Genomic DNA, 8,805 nt, shown 5'->3' with positions numbered 1-8,805 from the left:
TACTCAGTTCTTGGATCATTATGAAGGCTGTTTCAGAAGTGACAAATAGATAAGAAATGAAAAAAAAAATCCATTTGGGAAAGATGCAAATTATAGTCAGATTTGGATGTTCAGATATAAACAAATGTACGTACAAACAAACAAACAAACAAAAAGGCAGTGAGAATAGACTGAAGTGATCTGGCTATTCAAAATTGTCAGATTCTTTTTGTGAATATTTACATTTACAATTGTTAAAGACATGAGCGATATTACACAAAATAGGCTACCAACTTTTTGAGAAATAGTGAAAGTTTTCCTGGAGGGGTATTTATTAGCTAAGTCTTAAAGAATAGTAGGAGTCATCTAGGGGAAGAGAAATGAAAGATGACGGAGAGTGAGGGGTAGGAAAGTTGTTTAGGCAAGTGGTTTAAACAGAGGGAGCAGCTTGAGCCAAGAAATGGAGGCAAGACACAGCATAACCCGGGAGGGAGCAGAGCAACAGAAGGATGATGTTGCTGGAAAGGAAAGTCTGAAGAAAGTATGAATGGTAAGACATGAAGCTGAAGAAGAGGCAGGGACCTGATCAAGTAAGAAACATTTCATGCCATATTAGGGATTTGATTTTATATAGCTTGTGCTGGGTAAGTAATTTGAAAAATTTTATACATAAATAAGTTAATGAAGAAAAAACCTTTTGTACCTTACTGATCTCTAAATAGCTAGCGAAGATTGATGTCAATCAATGAAACACAATAGAAAGTCTAGAAACATATATATGGAAATATGTATATTAGGAAACTCCTATATGGCATTACAAATCACTGGGTAATGGTCCTAAGACAGCAGATTATCACTGTGGAAATAAACAAAATTGGATCCCTATCTCACACCATACGTATAAACAATCCTTACAACAGACACAGTTGTATACAGAGCTAAATGTGAAAGTTTTAAAACTTTAAATAAAATAAATGAGAAGAATAGATCTTTGGGGTAGGAAATGATTACTTAAACATTAAAGAAACTAATATAAAAAAGAAGACTGATATATTGACTATATTGAATTAGGACCTTCTGATTATCAAAAGACATCATAACAAAAGTGAAAAGATAATCCACAAAGATATTTATAACAAATAAAGTGTTAGTATCTAGAATAAATAAATAATATAACATGATGAAAACTTCAAATGACCCAATAGGAAAATGGCAAAATACATCAGTTGGCATTTCATAGATGAAAAACAAATGGCAAATAAACATGGCAGTTCCACTGCTCTGAGGGACTGATGACCAGTCATGCCTTCTTGCAGTGTGGAATAGAAATGAGAGGATGGAAGGCTGGAAAGGTAAATTATGTTATTCAGTGGAGTCATCGCAATGTCAGAAATGAGACCTTTTTTTTCTTCTTTCTCACTTGAGATGAAAATGAACCAAGCTCAAGGATAGGTATGCTGAGGCCTGGTGTTTTGATCCCCTTTCGATGTGTAAATGTGAGTCAGTAGCTCAGTCTCTCTGAGCTTAATTTATTATTATTTTTAAAATGGCATTCATTAGTACTTTCTTGTGTGGTGGGAGATCTGATATTACAGTAGAGTGAAAGTAATTTGAAGGTAGTAAGTTTAACCCCTGGCTCTCTTCATTTTTAAAATGATTAAGATGATACTAGCAATATCAGAAGGGTTCAGTAAAATAATACCTATAGAGTGCTTAGCACAGTTATTGGCTTACAGTAAAGACCCAGCAAATTTAGCTCCTTTTGTTATGATCATGATCATGACTATGATCATTTTTCATTAATGTGTAACCTCCTGGAAAGCAGAGACATTTATTTTGTTTATAGTACCAAATCAATGCCTGGCACTTAAGAGGCACTTAAAAAACACTAGGTAAGTGAAAAAACAAGTATGAGAAGATGCTCTATCTTATTTCTAATAGGAAAATGGAATTAAGACCATAGCCAGATAAAAAGTTTTACTTACTAGTTTTTCAAAATTAAAAATGCCTGACAATATCAAGGGTTGGTGAGGGTGTGACTCAATGGGAAATCTCATAAATACTGATGCATTGCACGGGAATAATATTAAATACACATTTCAGGATAACAGTTTTCTTACATTCTAGTTTAAGTGTAAATTAGTGCACCCACTTTGGAAAATATTTGATACAATCTTGTAAGGCTGAACATGGATATCCTCCTTGACTCAGCAATTCCAATCCAATCTTACTATCCTAGGGAAACTTTTATACATGTGCACCAGTAGACATGTGCATTGTTCATAACAAAAACAACAACAACAACAAAAAACAAACCCGTTGCTGTCGAGTCGATTCTAATTCATAGCAACCCTATAGGACAGTGTAGAACTGCCCTATAGGGTTTCCAAGGAGCTGCTGGTGGATTTGAACTGCCGATCTTTTGGTTAGCAGCTGAGCTCTTAACCACTACACCACCAGGGTTCCGTTGTTCATAAGAGTATATGTTAAAAAAAAAAAAAAAGGTCCACTGGCAGGAACATAGATAAATCATGGGATATTCAAATAACAAGATACTCAGAGCAGTTAAAGTTAAGTCCAGCTATACACAAGATTGTTGATGAATGTTAGAAATAAAATCCAGTGATGAGTTATAGAAAACTATGTCAATAAAACAGTAAACGGTGTCAATAAAATAATATTTTTAAAAAGAGCTAAAGACGAGCAAAACTAGCAATTTATTGATTAGTTATGCAATGGGAAGCACAAATTTCAAAATAGCTGTTCAATCTGGGAGGAGAGAGAGATAATCGGATTGGAAAAAGCGCAGAGTACTCTTTCCGGTTGTGGTCCTCAGAAACTGACGGTGAGTTGAAGATTCATGACGAAATGATTTATGAGAAGATGCTCTCAGGAACACTAGAAAAGTGAATAAAGAAGTTTGACAGGGAAGGGAATGATGCCAAGCAGGGAGAAGACATCAAGCAAATTCTTAATACCAAGAATAATTTTGGTTCAATCCCAGAGAGGAATTTTGGAGAAAGTGTAGGTAGTATCTCAGAGCTGGAGTCCCAGGGTGGCTCAAACAGTTATCACTCTTCACTGCTTACCAAACGTTTGGAGGTTTTATTCCACCCAGACACCTTGGAAGAAAGTCCTGGTGATCTACTTGTGAAAAGTTAGTGATTGAAAACCCTATGATACACAGTTCTACTCTGACACACATGGGGTTGCCTTGAGTTGGAATCGACTTGATGTCAACTGGTTTCATACACCCATTATTCATTGCTTAACAGATGCCCTGGGCTTATAAATTCCCTGGCACTTCTGAATATTCTGCATACAGCCAAAGACTCTTTGGGATGGGGAGAGCCCTAGTGCCAGCTGCACAGCTGGAAACCCTGCTCACAAAATGATGCAGGTATCTGAGAGAATATGGACAGAACACTCAGCTCAACTTTATATGTAATGTTCTAGTTCTTAAGTTGGGTGGTAATTCCAAGGTGTTCATTTTATTATTTTGCTTTATTACATACCTAAACAATATATGTGATTTTGTATATAATGCATAATATTACATGATATGAAGTCATTAACTGAACATTAGCCAATTATGCTTTCTTTGCTACTTTGGCAACATTCCCAAGTTCACATTGTGTAAAATTTCTGTCAACTACATAGAAAGTATGCTAAGGGGCACAAATCGATAAATGAGTCTGAAATCAATAACAATTGTCCAACTGTATTATTCATAATATTAAAATGTGAGCACATTGTAGAGTGAATAATGTCTCCTCAGTTCTATGGCATTTTGGCTTCAAAAACCCATAGTAGCCTGAGAAAAACTATGAGGAAGCCAATTGTTTATAAAACGTTATTTGTCTAGACATATTATTTACTAGTATTTTACAGAGGAGGTTAATAGGAAGCAACAAAAGAGAAAAGGAGCCAACAGAAATATTTGGCAAGTTATTTGCTATTTCAATGGATAGGATGGCTAGAAACCTCCAATGTCTTCTATTTCTCTTTCAAGTAACTCAACAATTTTTGTAAGTTTATTAAAAAACTCATATAATTTTATGTGTCAATACTTTATTTAGCTATTCACATTATTTGGAGGTAATGTTTCACCATTCCTGTGGAAAAATTAACAATATATCAAGAAAATTTAAATGAACTTGTCTTTTTAAATCAATCATCAATCTTGGTCAGAATAAAAAAATAATCTTATCCACTACACTCTTAGATGCTATTCCAAAGTCCAAGAAAATAGATATTTTTAATTAAAAATTGAAATAATAATTATTACTGAAATAGAAATACTAACTCTAAATACATAATTAAATATTTGTTAGAGATCTGTTAGTGTTATTTTATGCAGTAGATTAACATAGGCTGGATTAAAATTTTTTTTAATTAATTAAATCAGGAATTAATCTTTGAGCTGTGGTCTTTAAAAGAATTCCTTTAATGATTTTAAAAAGGAAAAAATAAAAACAAAAGATTCTTGCCATATATCAAAGCCATATTTCCTGTAATGTTCCATAGGATCTAGTGTCCCTGCTACCAATTGCAAAGTCATTGTGTCGCCCTGTCACGTCTAGTAGGGTGTGTACCCATTAAACCATAAAACCATTAAACCATAAAATATTTGATGTCTTAAGCTGGGTTCTCTACAGGAGCAAAACCAATGAAGCATATATATAAATATATATAACCAAAACTAAACCAAACTAACCCATTGCCGTCAAGTCAAAACTAACTATATTTGTAAAATCCTTAAAAATCACTAAATTAGAGTTCTCTTTCTCATCGTAGCTCAACTACAGTAAAGAGTGTTAAATGACCATTCTTTACACTTCTATGTTATGAATAGGGGCTGATATTGATCTTATATAGGAAAGAGAACTTCAGTAACTATTTCAAGGTGACATTTGATAAAGCAATTTTTTGTATCATAAGTATCACACATACACAGAAACAAAAAGCTATTTTATAATCGAGTCCTTTGTGGAACTATGGAACTTTTGAAGCTTATGATATTTCTGATAACAGTTTCCAAATAGTAATGTAATAGATATCACTTCAAGGGTAAACTATTCTGGAGGCAATCCAATTTATTGGTTCACTTCATTTGGTGATATTGACAAGCACAGTTGTAATTGCTAAAGAAAGATGAAGAGAGGAATATCGTCTGATTCACTGGAAATCAAATTAAGTTACATGGCAAATCAGTGCAAAAAGGAAGCATCACTTCATTTGCTCTTAGTGTTTCAACTTTATTTGCTTTTTTTATTAGTTTTTGCCTATTTTAATTCATTTTTTCTCCTAAATATGTAATAGATAAAGCATGAGAGTTATCATGCCCTCAGATATGGACTGGTGTTCTATTCCAAATCTTCTTAGGTGGATTTTTGGGTTCACTGCTTTCTGAAATGAACTCCATGGCTGTCTTGGATCTTAGGCAGGATAACTTAAACCAGGATGGCTGAGATATAGATAGATGACAGCAGGTATTTACTACCTGAGCAGTTAAATAGATATTTTTAAGCCAATTTTCTTTTCACAGCCCTTCACCAACAGTAATTTATAAGGTGTAGCCATTGATTAATTCAAATTGCACCTGTCAGGTTGAGCAAAATATTATTTCATCAGCTTCTAACACTGACATCTACAGTGCGGCCCTGTCTCTTAAAGAAGCTAAAGTGGATTGCGAAGATATTTTTAAGGTATTTTAAATAGGAAAGAACTTCTTTCAAACCATAATCTTCTTTTAAAGAAAGGCTAACCAATAATTTTGTTATTTTAAATGAGTTTTTATAATTAAAATGATAATTTATTATATAAGATGTATGGTTTCACTATGCTTATTTCCCTTTTTTAAAGTGTGAATTTGGCAACCTGGTGATCCATTATATGTAATATGCATCTATAGGTGTGTACGTTTGCATCGTACATATTCCATGAAGACGTTTTAAATGTTTGTTCATATTATTCAGATTTATGTATTTTTAATCCATGATATTATGGAGTCTGCTACTAGCCATGCAGTAATTATTTTGCAAGGAATTACTTGGTGATATAATGTATAGTTGGGTTAAGTACTGACTTCTGAATGTATGGCAAAAATAATGGATTCCTAGAATAAAATGTGGGCAGTCTTACATTTTTTCTAACAGTTTATACCTAGATAAAACCAATTCTGGGATGTTATAGAGCCTATGGCTTTTTATCTATATTCATTATAGGTCACATAAGTTTGATAATTTTTATCATTATTTTTATTTTATTGTTATAACTGAAAGTTTCCTAATATTTAAAACAATAAACTAATATGATAAAAAAAAGATTAATACATAACAAATTAATCTCATCACATTTCATAGTTGTATACTTTGACTAATTTCATAAAGCTGACAATTTTAATTAATATGTTTTGTATTTCTAGTATTTGACAGCTGATAAAATATCTTCTGCTTCAATAATTCACGTATAAGAATTGTATGTGAAACAGAAAAACATTTAGATAAAATATTCAGAAAATATGCATATTTTTCAAAGTAAATTCAAAAAAAGTCATTACAAAGCATTCCACAGAAAGGTCCATGAATAGCAAGTTTCAGATCAATAAATTGCAAGGAACTAATTAACTGGTCATGATTTTTGATATTTATTCTGATTAAATCTTAACGTGCTTAATCCAGTTGTGAGTTTTTTTAACAGCTTTATTGAGATACTATTCATAATATTCACTGATTTGAAGTGTACAGTTCAATTTTTTTTGTATATTCACAGATTAGTGCTACTATCACCATAGTCAATTTTAGAACAATATCATCACTTTTAAATGAAACCCTGTATCCTTTAGCTCCCCCACATGTCTGTCACTTTGTGGTACTGTGGGGGCTTTCAGATTGCTGTGATGCTGGAAGCTATGCCATGGGTATTCAAATATCAGCAGGGTCACCCATGGCAGAAGGGTTTCAGCTGAGCTTCCAGACTAGGAAGAAGAACCTGGAGGTCTACTTCTGAAATGAATTAGACAGCGAAAACCTTATGAATAGCAGCAGAACATTGTCTGATATAGTGCCAGAAGATGAGCCACCCAGGTTGGAAGGCACTCAAAAGATGACTGGAGAACAGCTGCCTCCTCAAAGTAGAGTCGACCTTAATGATGTGGATGCAGTCAAGCATTCAAGACCTTCATTTACTGATGTGGCATGACTCAAAATGAGAAGAAACAGTGGCAAACATCCATTAATAATTGGAATGTGAAATGTACCAAGTATTAATCTAGGAAAATTGGAAATCATCAAAAATGGAATGAAATGCGTGAACATCAATGTCCTAGGCATTAGTGAGCTGAAAAGGACTGCTATTGGCCATTTTGAATTGGACAATCATATGGTCTGCTGTGCCGGAATGACAGCTTGAAGAGGAATGGTGTTGTATTCATCATCAAAAAGAACATTTCAAGATCTAGCCTAAAGAAAATGCTGTCAGTGATAGGATAATATCCATATGCCTACAGGGAAGGCCAGTTAACATGATTATTATTCAAATTTACACACAGACCACTAAAGCCAAAGATGAAGAAATTGAGATTTTTACCAACTTATGTAGTCTGAAATTGATCTAACATGCAATCTGGATGTATTGATAATTACTGGTAATTGGAATGCAAAAGTTGGAAACAAAGAAGAAGGATCGGTAGTTGAAAAATATGGCCTAGGTGATAGAAATAATGCTGGAGATCGCATGATAGAATTTTACAAGACCAAAGACTTCACTGCAAATACCTTGTTTTCAACAACATAAATGACGACTACACACGTGGATGTCATCAGATGAAATACACAATAATCAAATCGACTACATCAGTGGAAAGAGATCATGGAAAAGCTCACTATCATCAGTCAGAACAAGGCCAGGAGTCGACTGCTGAGCAGACAATCAATTGCTCGTGTGCAAGTTCAAGCTGAAACTGAAGAAAATTAGAACAAGTTGACGAGAGCCAAAGTACTACCTTGAGTATATCCTACCTGAATTTACAGACAATCTTAAGAATAGATTTGACACACTGAACGCTAATGATCAAAGACCAGACAAGTTGTGGGATGGCATCAAGGACATCATACATGAAGAAAGCAAGAGGTCATTAAAAAGACAGGAAAGAGGGGACCTCATACCATCAAGAAGGCAGTGCCGGGAGCAGAGCGGGTCCTTTGGACCAGGGTCCCTGTGCCGATAAGCTCCTAGTCCAGGGGAACACTGATGAGAAGGCCGAGAGAGAGAAAGCCTTTCCCTGGAGCTGACACCCTGAATTTGGACTTCTAGCCTACTTTACTGTAAGGAAATAAACTTCTCTTTGTTAAAACCATCCACTTGTGGTATTTCTGTTATAGCAGCACTAGATAACTAAGACAGAATTTGGTACCGAGAGAGTGGGGTGCTGCTCTAACAGATGCCTAAAATGTGGAAGCGGTTTCAACACTGTGAATGCATAGAGGTGCAGCAGTGACAGAGGACCAGCAGCAGCAGAGAACCTACAGCAGCAGAGAAGCGGCAGCGGCAGAGAACCAACAGCAGCAGAACCAGGAGACCAGTGCGAGACGGCACTGGAGTCGATCCACCGAGCAAGAGAGCTGAGTGGCTGTGTGCGGGAAGCTTCCTGGCAGAGTGGGGTGCCTCCGGGCACTTACCGGTGAAGCTACCGAGCTTTGGAACACTTGCCCCAGCAGGGCAGATGCGGGCTTGAGGCCGGAGGGCCAAGAGGCCACAGAAAACAGAAGTAGAAGCTGAAGAGACAAGGGACACAAGAAGCCGAGCCACCTCAGTCTCAAAAGA

At 35.3% G+C, this 8,805-nt stretch overlaps 1 pseudogene; it reads left to right on the top strand.

The window, feature by feature from the left end:
- Positions 1-536: 536 nt before the first annotated feature.
- The window catches only part of LOC101341569 (cytosolic purine 5'-nucleotidase pseudogene), a 17,166-nt pseudogene continuing 8,897 nt past the window's right edge, over positions 537-8,805 (top strand).

This window comes from Trichechus manatus, unplaced genomic scaffold, assembly GCF_000243295.1.
Source record: "Trichechus manatus latirostris isolate Lorelei unplaced genomic scaffold, TriManLat1.0 scaffold00032, whole genome shotgun sequence".
In the NCBI taxonomy this organism is placed as follows: domain Eukaryota; kingdom Metazoa; phylum Chordata; class Mammalia; order Sirenia; family Trichechidae; genus Trichechus; species Trichechus manatus.
The sequence above is the reverse complement of the archived record's forward strand: the minus strand, read 5'-3'. Positions and strand labels throughout refer to the sequence as shown.